Below are 17,215 nucleotides of genomic sequence, written 5' to 3'. Positions count from 1 at the left end.
TGATTTTGCAGAGAGATTTGTACTTTTACCACTCTGTGCCTAAAATCCAAAAAAGAACTTTAAAAGCAGCAATTTAACTTGAGGCTTGTTGTTGTGCAGGTTGAATTTCCCCCACTCTGTGCAAATAGAAATCCTTCTCTAGAGAAAGAAAAAGGCTTACACCATTAATGGCCACAGAATTCGGCCGTGTTTTTTCAAAGAAACACAAAACAAACAATCAAACAAACAAAACCCCACCATATTTAACTCCAGGCCATATGTTTGCAAAAATAACATCTCAAGTGAGAGAACAATGTAGATGTCTCCTGATCATCTTGCTGAGTCTGCAGACAGACAGTCCCAGTGTCTTTTTTTTTTGCTGCTCACAGCTTTCCCAGACAGCCTCAAATAGAAAGGAACAAGGTTCTGGGCATATTTCACAGCTGTCTTTCAAATCCCTTGAGATGGTGCTGGAACTGTGAAGACTCATGAAATAGTGAGTATCCTCACATGAGTAGAGCCTGAAGAAGCAGACCTTGCCTCATCTGCCTGGTTTTCGACCACATCAGGTCTGCTGCTTTCTCCACGAGACAAGAACCATCATTTCTTCCTTTTTAGATTCTTTTGTTGCAAGATACCCTAAAGACCCAACGGCGATCAAAGCGTAGTAGGTCCCCCCGCTGGACACAGCCCGATGGTTTTAGGGAAAGACAAGGGACAACAGAGACAGCAAAAATGCTTGGAGATGGAGAGATCTGCCTAAAGGAGATCAACAACAGGCTTTGGGGATTGCCACCCAGTTTTCCTGTTTCCCAAGCCACATCCTTCACTTCTTCCTTCACTTCATGCCCTCCCACTTCTTCCTTCTCCACGCACCTCCCCAGCCCACCTGAAGCAAGAGAAAGGGGTGATCTCCATCAGTGAGCTACAAAAACCACAGGCAGCTTTGGTCTGTCAGTGCCTGTTACTTTCTGAGTGCAGCTCACCTATGAACTGGTGAACATCTGAAAAAAAATAAAAAAATTGCAACACAGTGAGGAATGTTTAAAGCAAAATGACTCTTTTAAATGAAAAATTAATTACAAGTTGACCATTCCAAATTAATCGTTTTCATTCCAATATCCTGTTGGCTTTTTTAACAAGAACGTGTCCATTTGGCTTGGACTGCAGCTTAACACAAATCTTTAAAAATTCGTGGCAAATATAACTTCTGTCATTACAATAAAATTACTTTGCGAGTTATGGGCCCAGCGCTCCTCTCCGACAGGCCCATGAGGTTGTGCTGGTGTAAAGCTAGCATAAATGGGAAGAAGCTGGCCCCACAGATAGGGAACAGAAGGTCTGTAGCGTTAGTCTGTCCTCTAATTGTCTTAAGTGGTGGCCACGAAAGTCACTGGAGCATATCCAGTTCTTCCTCGCTCAGCCTCACACCCACGAGGGATGAGGAATGGACTAGTCTCGGTGTTGACATCAAGGTCAGAAAGGACTCATTGACAATATGAAACCATTTAGTGTAAATATGCCTGAAGCTGGCAGCTCGGTTTTAAGAGCTTTTCCCCTCTGTTTGCAAGCTGGGGAGCTTCCAGCTTGGAACAAAATTTGTAGGCCAGTTCCAAAATATTTCAGAGCATCACCAAATATTAAAAGGTTTTGATTTGGCCATGAGCTAGGCAGTTTTTTTAATGCCAGTTGATTTCATTGAAGGGAAGCAGAACAAGAAACAATTAATTCTTTGTGAAACTAAGACGCAAAGATGGTATTAAGGATGGAGAAGAAAGCTGCCAGCAAAATAACAAAAGGAAAACTGTAGAACAAGAATGAGAAATGGGAGTGAGTAACAAAGACAAGAACTGAACGAAACAGAAAATTTGAATAAAGAGGAGGCCAGTGAGTGAGATGTGTCTGTGGAGACACTGTAATAGTGATAATGTGTGCTAGAAAACAGCAGCGCCTTCTTGATCCCGATCTTGGCTGTGGCTTCCACTCCTGGAAAGGGACCAGCTCTGATTCACTTGGGGCACTAAGAGACAGAGGTAGGTAGCACGTGTTCCCAAGATGTACAAAAATGCAAACTCCCAGCTCTGTACAGTTATTATAACCAGAGCTAGCAAGGAAAGAGCTTTCACAGCAGTCATTACTTTTGTTTGCAAATATCGAAGGGAGGTAGTTACTCCTCTGAGCCCATGCTCTCAATCATTTCCTGGAAACATTTATTTAGCGGGAACACTGTCAATATATTGATGTTTGTTTCAAAGAGAGGGGAAACAGGGAAGAGCCTCTCAGAATCGCAGACTGGTTGAGGTTGGAAGGGACCTGTGGAGGCATCTGGTCCAACCCCCTGCTCCAGCAGGGCCACCCGGAACAGGGTGCCGAACACCACATCCAGGCTGTTTGGAGCTCTCCATGGAGGAGACTCCACAGCCTCTGGGCAGAAATGCTTCCTGACGGTTAGACAGAACCTCCTGTGCTCCACTTTGTGCCCGTTGTCTGTTATCTTGGCGCTGAACAGAGCCTGGCTTCTCTTTGCACCCTCCCATCAGGTGTTTATGGACATCGATGGGATCCCCCTGAGCCTCCTCCTCTCCACGCTGAGCAGCCCCAGCTCCCTCAGCCTCTCCTCACAGCAGAGCAGCTCCGGTCCCTATGTTGGACTCTCTCCAGTATGCCCAGGGTCTCTCTTGTACTGGGGGGCCCAGAACTGGACCCAGCACTCCAGGTGCGGCCTCACCAGTGCTGACCAGAGGGGAAGGATCCCCTCTCCTGACCTGCTGGAGATACTTCGCTAAATGCAGCCAAGAATACCATCGGCCTTCTTAGTGGCAAGGCCATGTTGCTGACTCACGTTCCATTTGGTCTCCACCAGGACTCCCAGGTCCCCTTCTGCGGAGCTGCTTCCCACCTTGGTGGCCCCCAGCACTTTGGGAAAGGGGGGAGGCTGTCCAGATTGCAACTGGTTGTTGCAGGTATTTGCTCCCTAAGGACCACCCAAGTCACCCCTGCTCGTTCTCAATGATAAAAAAAGAATATCTGTTACAAAACTCCATACAAATGCAAATAGCACGTGGGTGCTGTGTTCTCCATCATGGACCACGGGTCAAGATGCCAAGAAAGGACTCATTTTTGCAAAATACTGCTTTTTACCTTCCTTCTTTGATAGCTAAGCTCATTACAGTACATTACAGCTCATTTACAGCAGCTGATGGACTGGTTTGCTCTGCGTTTTCAAATCCCACTGCTTCTGCAAGGTCTGAGAATGATCAGTGTCTCTTACGAATGGCCACAACCAGGTTCTTCTGCTGTTCTCAAGAGAGCTGTGAAGGTTTAGACCCACAGAAGATCCTTGTTGGGGGCAGTGAGAAGCAAGGCAGAGAAAGAACAGCTAGACATTCAGATTCCAGGCTGACTGCAGTGGTAGGACTGGGAAAAGAAATGGCTATTTGTAAAGAAAACAAGTTTGGTTTTTAATGGGTTGTTTTGGTGGGTTTTTCTTTCCCTTTCCCTTTCCTTTTTTTTTTTTTTTTAAATAACTCTAAGCTGCTATTTCCAAGGAACCACTTTCCTGCTAATGTTTGTCCTTCCCACTCAAACCAGGATTAGATTTCTGAACAATCTGCAGTGTTTGGGAGGCATGGTGGAATTTGATTTCTACGGTGTGACTCAGAAATCAGCTGTGATGAGACCCACACTGATTTAAAGAACATCTGGTAAGATTTTGGGTACTTCTCCCCGTCCCTGGAATTAGGGCTGGTGCCATCGGGAAGCAAGCACGCTGAGGCACTGACCTGGAAGAGGATGGCTGGCAGTTAGCACAACACTGAGCTTACGATTCAGTGTCAGAAATTTCCTCCGTCCTGCAGTCTTCTATGCCAATTTTTTCAATTGCTTTTGACATCAGCAGGAAGCACAGCAAGACCCACAACAAGCAACAGTCCGTGTAACTCACAAAAGAAATCTGCAACCCTGGGCTGTCTAACAAAACAGCTTTCTTGTGGATGATAAAGTCCTGGCTCTTTTAGTACATCTGCACCTATGAAGTTTCCCAGATGGTGTTTTGAGGAGATAAGAGAGTTCACAAAAAGTGACATGCAAAAACCTAAAAATCTCTACTACCTCCTGGTGGCAGAGACTTGCTCTCTGTATGCATAGAAAAGATGCTGACGGAACGAGGCTTATTCACGTGGCATCGCTGTACAGATTTTGGTGGCTTCAGATCAGCTCCATAACCCCTAAAAGTTCCCCAGGGATATATAATGTATTACCTGAGCAGCAGCTGTCGAGTCTGTCCTCAGCTCCTCCTTCCCACCCTTCTCCCTGCCTATGTCAAGCCAATTCTGTTAGGCTGCTCCCCGCTCTGGCCAGCCGAGCCAAAACGAAAGATCTTGTCCTCTGCCTCCTTCCTCCTGACATATCTTGTGCTGCTGGAGAAGGTGAGCTCGCCCCAGGCTCACCCCTAAACGCAAGGAATTTAAAATAAGCAATGCGACAACCCCAGCAGCGAGATGAGTCGTGTCCCTTTGGGCTTCCCAGCTCCCACGGGAGGATAGATAGAGCCTCAGCTCCTGTTGGTGTCCTCACTGAATCTATACCTGGTGCCTAAAGAGACGTGTCGCCTTGCTGATCATCTCCTGAGGACTGAGCAGCTGGGTGACACATCTCAGTGCACCCCGGGACTCTGCAGAGCTAGCTCCTGGAGAAGAGCTTGCAGCTGCTCCCCAAGGACCCTTCGTGACCGGTTTCCCATCACACACGTGGCACTTTCACTCCAGGAGGCAAAAGCTCATTCTTAATGTGAATCAGGGCTCAGTTCGGTGGTCTGAACATCATCGTCTGGTGTTGTCAGAGAACACGGAGCTGCAGAGAGCTGGCAGGTAGGACAGGGGACCTAAGGATACGGTACGTTTCTGTGCTGGCAGCAGGCAACCATGCAGTGTATCGTAGCACATCCCACATATCTCTAAAGGTTTCTATGAAGCCCTCAGTGTCATCGCTACGTAACTGGTCCCTGTGCAAATTGATTTGGAAAAAAGAAAGTCATCCTGATGCCTCTAAAGGCAGAGATGCTTCATCCTGAGTCATGTACGCTTCCAGGAGCCAGAAGAGCAGGCTCTTGCATCGTCCTAAGCTTGGCAGATTTGCTGACTGCATGCCTTGAATTGTCCGAATTGCACCTGGGAGGTTACAGAGCAGCATAACTCAACAGAGGCCAACAGCAAGCACTCAGGTTGGCTAAGTGTGCGTGCACATCTCCCTTGAAAATATGCCATCCAGTTAGAAACATAATTATGTGAAGAGAGCAAGCTGCCCCAGACCTGGGACTGCACCTCAGCTGTTTTCTGCTTTCCCTGCTAGCCGCAGGATGCCGGGTACATCAGTCTGGAGAGGTACAGATGCAAGCTGAACCTTTTTGCTTTGGGGAATTAGGTTCTCAGGGTGTAAACTGTGTGTGAAGGTGCATTGATTTTATCTTTTCTTTCCATCCTTCCATCTGTTTACCATGCTGGGCTAAGTCAAGCAGATTGCAGCCCTCCCTGCCCAGCGTCAGCACCCTGACCTTGTCACATCACCAAGCGGAGCTGACGTCCCTGACCCCTCTCTGGGGCGACCTCACAGCCCTGTCCCTGCAGAAACACTGCATCACACCCAAAGAGCCTGCAAAGTGTGTGAGCACCTTGACAGCCTCCCTGCCCAGGTCCCCTCACATAATGCAGCCCCGTCACCAGAGTATTCAGTCGTATTTCTATCATATGCCCCAAATCTAGGATTGCTCATGACAGGAGATAAAAACCTGGAAGGGTCTGACCCTTCCCCAAACCATTCTGAGTCTTTTCCACAATATTTTCTGCAATGCATATTTTGAGACTTCACATTTCCCACCTTGGCAGCTAATTCATAGCTGTGGGAGCAAGCCTGCATCAACTAACACTTTCTGTAAGTGATCGGAGGGCAGAGTATGGTTTTTAACATTTGAGGAAACTCCTCAGATTAGATGCATTTGTAAGAAAGAAATCTGGTGTCCCGCTCCCTCTGCTGGTGCAATGTTTCAGCCATTACTTTGTACCAAAGATGAAGCTGTCCCAGTGCTGTTTTCCGACACCTACCACGGCTCTGCCTTTTTGAAAATCTATCACCGTGTCCAAGGAGAAAGCTTGAGAGAGATGGCAGATCTCTTCTGCAACCAGTTTTCTCATTAAATCCAGCTTGTCCCAGGTGGCACCACATGTTTTATGGCTGCCTCTGAACTTTCTGCTTGAGCTCTGCTATTGGGAGATTTATTTCTGCATCTGTAGAGACACCTCATGCTACCCAAACTTTTCTGCTATTATTTTTTTTCTGCTTCCATGACCATTTCAAAATTCACATTTCTTCCTTCAGGATCACCCGTCTGCTTGTTTCATTTTAGTGCTTCAGCTGTTAGAGGTAAGATCCCAGTGTACATGTGTCATTCTCCTCTTCTCAATGACATCGCATCAAAGAGCTTTCCAGACTGCTGGGCAATCCTTTCATTCTGACATCCTTATTATAATGAAGCCTCCTAGCCTATGCTGGTCAAACAATACATACCTGTATAAAATGCAGTAGAAAATGAGACAGGCTGCCTGGTACCAGTAAGCACAGGCAGGGATATCCCTTCCAGAGCCCTCGATATATTCTGCCTGGAGCCAACGCTGATGAATTCAGGACTGACCTGATCCAGGCGTGCCCCTCCAGAGCCAGAGGCTGTCCCCAGGGTTCCCAGGTCCTTAAGCCCTTGAAAGCTGCATTTGAAACAGCATCTCAGGAGGTCGTTGCATCCAGTTTTTCTCCCAGCTGTAGGATCAGCTCTATCTGTAACCACCCTGTACCTAGAACGATGCCTACCCCACAACAGAGAGCCCATCCAGCCCCAGAGCACCAGAGAAATGGTCCTAGATGCTGTGATGTTAAAAAAAACATTTTCTTACTACCTCTTTATCACAATACCCATTTCCAGGTCTAGTTAGTTCAGTTTTATTACGCAAGATATGATAAAATGTGATCCCATAGGGTCAGAAGGAAAACGGTGATCGGGTTCTTCCTTTAACAACTCCCCTATAATGCACTGCAGTCATTTAAACGTGGTCTTTGATGTCTACATGATCAGAGTGTGGCTCGTATATCTAACAGGGTTGTCAAATATCAGCACAGACCAACATATTCTGCAGCCAGAACAAGCTATCATATTGAAATACTGACCGGGAAAACATCAGAAATATTTGCTATTCATCACATAAATTATTAAACCTTCCATCAGGAACAGAGCCAGCTGTTACTGTCTTCAGATAAATAAATTATTTTTAAATTGTAGCATTTTCTTCTGTTTTCCAAAGTACTGCAACTTGCCATGAATGTTTTCAGTGGCTGGTGGCGATCAATTTTCTACTTAAAATAATAAACCCTTGCATCATATCAAATGCTGTTGGTAGCATCAGCGTTTAAAGACAAAAAATGGTACTTGGTGTGGCACAGACCTCCTCGAGAAAGTGTCACAGACCACTGGCCCCAGAGAAGGGCTTTTGTTGTACGATAGCCCAATGGTATTTGACAAAAGTCACACTGCAGGGCAGGAAACCTTCTCCTGTCTCAGCCAGAGCTGTGCTGGGTTTCTGCTGAAAGTGTAACTTGGAACTGACATATTTGTTAGCATAACGTCTAGGAAAAATAAGCTTGCTAATCCCAGGGCTGTGATTATTTCAGTATTGAAAGTTAGAGCAGTAACAAGTAGTTCCTGGCATTCTACATGAAGGATAAGGCCTTCCAGTTATTTTCCTTTGTTTGTAATAAGCTGCCTCCCTGCTAGCTATTTCACTGTGGTATAAATCAAACGTTTCCATTTCAAGGTGATGCCACGTGTCTCACCTTTCTGTTGTTACCTCTCAATTTATTACATTGAGAACCCGTCCATTACTGCTAAGGTCACAAAGTCGAGCACTAAAAAGTTCAGAAATACCAGGCATCAGGGCTGTGCTGGATGTGTTTTAACCACCTGTTAAAACCGTGCCCCACACCCAACCCAGCTGTTACAAAATGGCTCAGACAAATCCCCGGTGCAGGTGCTCCACTTCCAAAAGCTGTATTATTTATGCCTAGTTCAGAGCATGGCTCTTCCTCCTACACCCTTTCCATATGGCTTGACGTGGACTCAGAGCCATCCCACTCTTGTTCCTACCACACATCTCTAGGACTTGGTAAGCAGCACAACCTCAAGGCCAGCCTGTACCTATCCCCCTGGCTCCATACTCCGTGACACAACAGCACTCAATTTTTCCTGCAGGTCTCTTATCTCCCAGAGGTGCTGACAAGACCCCAAGTCACTATTTTTCCACACATGGCCTGTGTGAGAGCTGAGACCTTATTTTCCACAGAGCACCAAACCTCTGCGCTGAGCAGAAAGTGAATAATTCCCCGTGGGACTTTTCTAGGACACTGATCACAGGAGAAACTGGGAGCTTTGCAAAGTGCAAAAGTCACTTTTTTGACTTGATCTTCACAACACACTGCTAACGTCAAAAAGCATCGCTGCCCTCCTTTCAGAGGCAGGGAAGAAGGTGCAGAGACAAAAGCCCCAGTTGTTGAAGGAATTTGCCCAAGTTCTGTTTTTGTTTGTTTGTTTTGTTTTGTTTTCAGATATTGAACCTTGTTTCAGTAGTTTAAATGTTCAAAGCACAGCTCCTGGTGGCTTTGAATATAGCTTGAAGAGCTCAGTATGGTCACAGATCAGGCCCAGAGGTTCTCTGAGTAGCCTTTACAAGTTAAATCCTTGATAATCACTAACTACTTGGGAATAACACCGGTAACATGGATAACCCTTCTTTACTCTGAGGGCGGTGAGGCCCAGGCCCAGGCTGCCCAGAGGAGCTGTGGCTGCCCCATCCCTGGCAGTGCCCAAGGCCAGGCTGGATGGGGCTGGGGGCAGCCTGGGCTGGGGGCAGGGGTCCCTGCCACCCCAAATCAGCCTGTGATAAGGGATTTCTCCACCATTCCTCTCCCTGCTTTGGTTGCCTTGCCATGGCACTGCTGGCAATGAAATGAAGTAATAAGTAAATGAAGTAAGTAATGACTGATGCTGGTTGTGTGCTGAGGCCTTGCCAGTTGTGTACCGAAGGCCTGGGCCACCTCTCCTCCTGCCCCTGGAGCCACCCCAACTCGCCCTGCTCCTCCCAGGTCTGCTTCGCGTCTTTTCAGGGCACCGACTGCTGTCCCCGTGCTTCGACAGCATTAGGCCAGAGAACTCAGCTTCTTGCTGACTTGCTTGATCACAGTTGAGCTCCTCACCTTGTAGATGAAAGACTTTCTCTTCCTACAAGCCTTGGCCAAGTCAATTCCAAGGAGAATTTGTCAGAGATGATGAGAAGAACTATCACATCTTTCTTCAGCTGTCCAAAATGTACACATCTAGACTGAACCAAATCTTTGTATTCCTTCTGTAATCAACAGAGGAAGCCAGCTCCAGAGGGTGTTCTGTCCCAGCCCGTCCAAATGCCTAAGACAAGTGGCATGACATTTCTCCAGGACTGCCAAGCTGCATCTTAAATGACTTTTCTACCCTTATTTTTGTGAATGCCTGTAGGCTTTTCCATAAACAAAGTCCTAAAGCAACATATTCCATGCATAAAAACGCATATTGTGAGAAGAAATTCATTTTTATTTCTTTAAAGCCTCCCACCAGAACACTCACTAGTGCCCCTTAGTCTCTTCACTATGAGAAGAGTCTTTAACAGTTCATCTCCGTGCTACTGCTGCTTTTACAAACCTCCATCATATTCACTCCATGTTCATCGCTGTCCCAAGCTGAAGAGTCTTTTTTCCCCCATAGCGCAGATCTTGTTCCATATCTTTAGTCATCTCTGATGTCCTTCACTGCGCCTTTCTCTTGCTCTGCCTGTCCTTTCCAGGGCAGGGGAGCAGAACTGCACACAATGCAAAACGCAGCCACACTGTCGATGTGCAGAAAAGCCCAAAGATATTTTCTGATTTGTTTATTCCTGCCTAATAATCCCTCCCATGCTGTTCTGATTTTTGAGCGCTGCTGAGGCTGGAAGTGTTTCAAAGACGTTGCCACCTTTTGAAGACCTCTTTTCTGAATTGCTGCTGCTAACCTAAGAGCTCATCCTTGTGAATGTTTTGTAACAGCATATTGCTCTGTATTTACTATCTTTGAACATTATCCAACATTTTATCACCTCAATATCTGAAGATCCTTTATTTGCCATTTGCTCTTGCTTTGCATTTTTACCACCCTGAAGAGAAGGCACTTTGGTGACAGCCATAAATAGATTCCTGCCTTTTAGGATCAGAGCTGAATAAGCGCTTGAAAGAAGATTAAACAAAAACCTTTCCAAACAAAAATCTCTGAAAGCAACACAACAATTTCCATGACTTGTGGCTCAGAGGAAACGTCTGGCTGCCAGCGTGACTTTAGGCCAAATTTTCAGTCCTTTTGTCTCCGGCTTCCCCAGATGGAAAACAAAGATGCATCCATAGCACGTGACAGAGGCCAGAAAACTTCCTCCAGACACGTGCGTCACCATCAGCCTCACAGACTGCCAGAGCTTCTGCAGGTTTTTAAGATACCCTGTGTCCCTGAGATTTCACCTGATGGAGAATACTGAAATGACTTGTCCAAATAGACAGTTACTCCCACTGTTGGGGGGGAAATGTTTATATAGAGCCTCAGCTTATTAAACTCCCTTAAAAGTTTATTCTCCTTTGTAAGTAGCTTGTAGATCCTACAGGTCTGAAGCATGACACAGCCAAGGTTAATCAGTTTTCCCTGTAGGCAAATACCCCTCCTGCCTGATCCCCAGCGTGTTACAGGTGATAGAGTTCAAAGCATCACTTCTAGCTACCTGTAAAAATAATAATAAAAATTTAAAAAATAAACGTTTATCCTTTAAACATCTCCAGTTTGTCTTACCCAGTGCATCATCAGGAGGTACCCCATCATCTGGAGGTGCTAACTCTCAGCTCAATCTTACAGCAAAGGGAGGCAGACCCTCCACCCCACTACATTCAGAAGCATTTAGTTCTGTAGGTTAGAAGGCAGAGTTTGCCAGCAGCCTGGGAAGAGAATGATTTACTTTCACTACAGGGTTTCATTCCCGACCCACAAGGAGTAAGCTAGCCCCTTTGGCAGCCTGGGCAGCCAAGGGCAGTGTGTGAGCAGGGGATGGAGGGCAGGACAGACCACCAGATCTCCAGTCTCCAGACCAGCCCACAAGGACCCTTGTCTAGCTGACACTTTGTATTGCCAAAGAAGAAATTCGCTTGCACCAGCCACTGTCGAGGCTCTCAGCAGCCGGCCCATGAAGCAGTGTTAGCATCCCCAGCCAGCGACTGCCCGTTCCAGTCTGCGGGATGCACTGTGAGCAGGGGATGAAAGGCAGCATATGGTGATCAAAACCAGCAGCCAAAGGCACAACGTCAAATACGAGACAGCCACAGCCCTGGTGAAGACAGCGCAAGGGAAGAGAGGAGGCTTTGAGCTCCATTTTAACCCTGATTTTGTGCAAGTGATCAAAGCCTCCCTGACACGCTGCAGGCAGGAGCTGCTCTGTTTTGTCTGCACTGGGTGACATGCAGACAACAAGGCATGAATGTGATGCCGTGCCTCTTACCTGGAATATGGGGTGGCAAGAGGAGGAAAGAGCACAAGATCATGCCAGAAACTGGCACCCAGAAAGATGTGACACAGCCAGCAGAAGGTGTTTCTTTGCTACAACCTGTCATGAAGTCTCAGCTCTGCTCCAGCAGCTCCCGAAACCGAGAGCTGGCTCCTCAAATACACAGCAGTACCTCACTCCTTGCCACTGGGAATCCTCAGAGTGTGGAGCTCCAAGGGTCACTACGCAGCATGTAGGGAGAGCTGCTATGCTCCGAAACCAGATATACAATATAAGGCTGTGCAGAGAGCAAGTAAGCCTGGGTCTTGGAGGGAGCAGACATTATTTCAGTGCTTTGCTCACCCTAATTAGCACAATTTAACCTATGGCTGCATACAGTATCTGAGCAAGCTTCAGTTAACGCCTTTACAGTACGTTTCATGTATGGACAAACGAAAGGCCCTCCACCACTCAGAAGGGCAAGGTAAAAGATGGGGTTGAATTTAAGGAATAGAAGAGTAGCTCAGCGGGAAGAGCCCTGCAAAAATCATCCCATCCAACTGCCCGACCACTGCAGGGCTAGCCAAAAGCTGAAGCATGTTACTGAGGGCAACCTTTTTCTGTCTGGGATTAATCTATTGCTCTTAACATAGAATAAATCCATACCAAGAGTGGGCAACAGGCTAGTTAATTGGGCTTGGACACGTAAATAATCTCTTTGATTTGATGTGGGAACTTACACATCCGTATCCCACCATATCCCATGTCCAAATCAGAGCATCCCAACCACCAGGATAGTGACATATGTCTTGGTGGGTCTCCTCTCTTGGAGCTGTTCTGTGCAAATAAGAAAGTGTTCATTGGGCTACAAAAAAAAAAAAAAAAAGGACAAAGATGCTCTCCAAGCAAAAGTTTGGGCACTCACCAGCAGCATAGGTTCAGCCCTTCGTCCATCTAGGAAAAGTAGGTACAATGGTGGCAGATTGGCTCCCTCCTTTTCCCAGTGAGTTTATCCATTTCTCAGAACAATAAGTTCTTTACCTCACCTGGTTTTTGGGGTTGAAATCAAAACGCACCACAGAATAAAATCTTACTTGGAGAAGCCAAATGCAGGAGTCCGGACAGGTCTGTCTCACTTCTGAAGTGTTGTGGTCCGGGAGGAAGAAAACAACAGGGGAGGAAGAAAATTTAAGACAAGACCAAAACAGTTGGCATGGAGGCTCAGAAGTCTTCTGCGACCATCAGTAGCTTCTGCTGAAGTCAGAGAGCATCTTGTAATAGCTAAAGGCTGACTTTGGTGTGTTTCTGATCTGAACTGGAAGGCTTTGTCTACAAATTGTCTATGGGTAAGCACAAAAATGACAACTACTTCTCTAAAGAGAGGGGAAGGTTAATTCCCTACAGATGGTGGCCAGCACCAGCTTATTGCTCCTCTCACTTCTCTAACAGAGGCTGCCAAATGAAACCCTCCACAGGGACCATGTGTGCAGATTTAAAGCATTTAGCATACAACCAAAAGAAAACATCCCAGCACTGTTTGGGGAATGACAGAACACACAAGTAATAAGAAAGGAAAGAGCCATATTAAAGCAAAGCACAAGGAGGGAGTTAGTGGTATCTCTCCAATCAGCATCAAAATTTCTACTAGCACAAGAAAATGAACTTAGGCTGACTGTATAAGTCATAGCTGAGTGAGATACTTAAGGCAACAGGCTGAACACCTCCAGCAGGATCCCAACGTGATCTTCTTTCCCAGCAACTGAGTATGTTTTGCTCGAAAATTGAGTGTTTTAGGGGCATCATTCCTGACCAGCCACTCACAGTGGGGTGGCTGGTATAAACACTGTATTAAAGTTGTGAACTATATGGTCAAACATTCGGAAATGCCCAAAAAAACATAACTGAAACTCCAACAGAGGCTGAAAATAGAAGCCTCCCACTTCTTCCCCAGCTGCACCGTGCGGTCTGACAAAGCCCATCTTTCTCAGCCTTTGTTTCAAGATTCGCTTGCACCGGGGAGGTTTGGAAGCAATTACAATGGCTTTCACAAACCTGTAATTTTTATATTTAGAGTTCAGATACTGATAGTAAGTATGACAAAGGGGCAATAAACCTTTAAGTAATTCAAAATATTGCAGTGCTCAGAGTAAGGCAAACTGAATAAGGAGCCAGAAGGATTCTTATGCAGACCGTGTTATCAGAAACATTTACGGAGACTGCATTTATAAAGGAAATTCTTACAGCCAGTTATTAGTCAATAAGTGGAGCAGTTCATTGGCAGAGACACAGTAATACACAGCAGGCTGCTGCAGCTCTTAGGGAAAACACAATTAACTTGATAACAAAATTAAATATAGTAGAACTATAATAAGCGCGAGCAGCTTATAGTAAACCCAAAGGGAGTATTAAGAATTCAATCCATCAATCATCACAGCACGTAACCACCTCTGGACAACATTTCTGAAAACCCGTTTGCAATTTTATGCCTGTTCCAGTTACCATGTATTTGAATAAAGCTGATCTTTGATTTACCTGCTACAGCTCCTTAAACTTTAACACGGAAATGCTCCTTCGTGTTCATCAGTTTGATATTCTCAGTCTTCATATGCGTGTTAACTGATGCAGTCTACAGCTATACCACCGGACTGTTTTTTTAACAAGATTTTCACCAAAACGTAACTGTCTCCATCTATAAGGTAGGAATAATAGCATTCCCTTCAATTATGAATTGACCGGAGCCCTAAGGCTGTTTAACAGAAACACATTGGTAGTGCTGCAGCCAAGTCTCCTTTAACTTAACCTACAGCAATCATGAGTAATGCCATGAACTTATTGAAGTTGTTATGGTAAAACCCCAGCATGAGGAAAGACTGTCTCCAACCATTCTAAAGAAAATCAACAAGAATATTATTGCAGCTTACAGGAAACAATCTGATGTAAAGAATTTTTGCCTACCCTGTCTTACTATGATAATCACACTTAGGCTCTGCAGCAGTGATTTGAAGTTACAACACGTCCATTCAACAAGCCATCCTTCTTTGCAGCCGTTCCTCATAGGACTTGTGTTCCAGACACACCACTATGTCTAATAGAGTTGTGGCTTTCAAACGTTATGATGATTTTCAGAAACAGCACCTGGATCACTGACCACATCTTCTCAATGCTCCCCTGCACGACAACATCGCCCACTCACTGCTGCTTTCACCTCCCCCGGGACTCCTGCCAGCCCAGCCATTCACAGCCCTGGCTAAACTGAATTTTTCCATGAGTTTCCCTGGAAAATATAATATCTTCTTCTTCTTCCTCTTCAAGATCACATTACCCCAATTAGTCAAAAGCATCTTTAAGTGGAAATCTCAAGACACTGGCAATTGGTCATAAGACCACCTTGTACTTCTGAAGCTCTCCTGAGGTGGACAGCCCTGGCACATGCTGGCTCCCTTACCCCTAAAACAGCAGAGAAACCTCAGTTCCCAGGAATTTACACCAGGGCGGGGAGACCTTGAAGGACCCAGGACCTCCAAAAACGCAGGGAGAGGCAGAAAGACAGAGCGTGTGCTTGTAAGCGGAGGAGCGCTGCCAGTGAAACGCTTGGGGCGAGCCAGGCCTGAGAAGCTGCCGCTGCCTGCCTCCCCAGCGAAGATGAAGGCCGACTCCAGCTAGAACAGAGTGGTGGACAAGGATTGCCTCCAGCACACAGCTTTCCTTTCCCCAGGGGAGAAATTCCCACAGCTGGAGCATTTTACACTCAGTTTCCACCCAAGGCAATTACAGAGGGGAGCTGTTAATCAGCATGCAGAACAGGGTAACCTTTGAGAACCGTGCGATGAGAATTTGAGGGGCTGGAGTAAAATTGTTTGCTCACACCATTTTGATTCCAGGACTGCTTTTTCCTTCAGAAATATCAATCTAAGGTGCGCCTCCCAACATTTTCCCTTCTAGGCCTATTCAGCCAGACAGAAATCGCCAGAGACCACTAACCAGATCACCACCAAGGAAGGGCTATATGAAAGCCACTGTTAACTTCAGAAAACACGGCATCAGCTTTCATTTTGCTTCCGCTCTCAAGGAGCACTTATTCAAGGGCGGAGGCAGGATGGGTCGGCACATTTGCCACGAGCAAAGGATGGCCAACAACACAGAGCCTATTTACAGCTGGTGATGGAGAAGTTTGTTACCTGGCTGTTCTCCAGAGTGCAGCTCAGGTGAGGTACTCGAGCAGAGCAACCTTTCATGTTTAATAGCACTAGCAGCTTAATCACCGAGGAGCCCCTGGGCCCTGAACATGAGACATTCTGATTTAAATAGCCCTGCTGCCTGGCTACAGAGACTTACAAATGCTCTTCCTCTCGCTGCTGGCCATAAAGCTGGGAAGTGCCAGCAGAGATAACTCACATGCATGTGGGAAAGGGGGATGCACTGCTTCAAACAGGCTTTGGATCAGTCCATGAATACGCTTAGTTAAGCTAGCTATTTCATTAAATCACCGTGCCAGCACATGCGTGCATGGATCTTGACAGCTTAGGAGAAAGATATTAATTTTTGATGCGGAGCTGCAGCTTCATCAGCGGAGAGCCATGCGTAATATTTAGCAGCGCCGCCACGCTGCAGCTCCCCAGTAAGGCATTATGTGGGATCCCGACACCAAAAGCTGCTCCCCGTCTTGCGTTATTGCTCTTTTTGTTGTTCATTGCTGGCAAGTTTGCATATGCCTAGTGCAAAGTTCTCAGCCCTGTACAGAAAAGAAAGCTAAAAGTGGGAAAAACTCCTCATTAAAAAGTTTATTTACTACTTACAGTGCATAAACCAGAAATTCGTTTCATAGAAAATAGAAGCTGTCCAAAAATTCCCTGAATAAGACAGAAAGCTGCATGGGTGTTTCACAGGTACATCTACATAAGGTCACAAAACGCTGCTGCTCGCTGGCTTCAGAGAACAGCCATGGTGCTGCTCAGGGCTTGGGGCTCTCCTGGTCCTGGGAGGGCTTCTGAGAGCAGCAGCTCCTGCAGCCAGAGCAGATTTGCTGAGACCTTCGGCTGCTTTCAGCCCTCGTGGAGATGGGCCTTGCTCTCCTGTTTGCAGGAACCGCTGGAACTCACAACAGGAGAGAACAGGAGCTCAAAGGGAAATTAAAAGATGTTCTTCCCCTGAGTTTGGTTGTGTTTGTTTTTTTGTTTGTTTGGTTTGTTTTTGTTTGTTTGTTTTTTAAGCTTGCAATGCAGGGGCTGGAGAACGTTTTCTTTTGATTTTTAAATATTTTTGGTGGGCCAAACAGTCAGCGTGAAGGCACTTATTCTTTGTCAGGCTTGAGGTAGAGATTGGTTTGCGAAGAGCTTACCATGGGTTTAAAAAAAGGGAATTTGTAAAAATCCACCTTTGTTTGACCTGGAAACAGAGGGACCAGCTGTAACTCTTCTCCAGGGAGGGTCAAGCACCGGCTGCATCGGTCCTGAAGTCCTGTGCTTCTTCAAGCACCCTCCTCTAAACCAGCCACAGCTGAGGGAAAAAACAACCTGCCCCTAAAGCAGCCGGGACAATAACACCCAGCTGGGTCTCTGCTAGTGTGAGTTGTGTCCACTCCACCACGGCTGATGGAGCTGTGCTGGTTAATGAAGCGT

Source organism: Anser brachyrhynchus (genome assembly GCF_964034855.1).
Source record: "Anser brachyrhynchus genome assembly, chromosome: 5".
NCBI lineage: Eukaryota > Metazoa > Chordata > Aves > Anseriformes > Anatidae > Anser > Anser brachyrhynchus.
The sequence above is the reverse complement of the archived record's forward strand: the minus strand, read 5'-3'. Positions refer to the sequence as shown.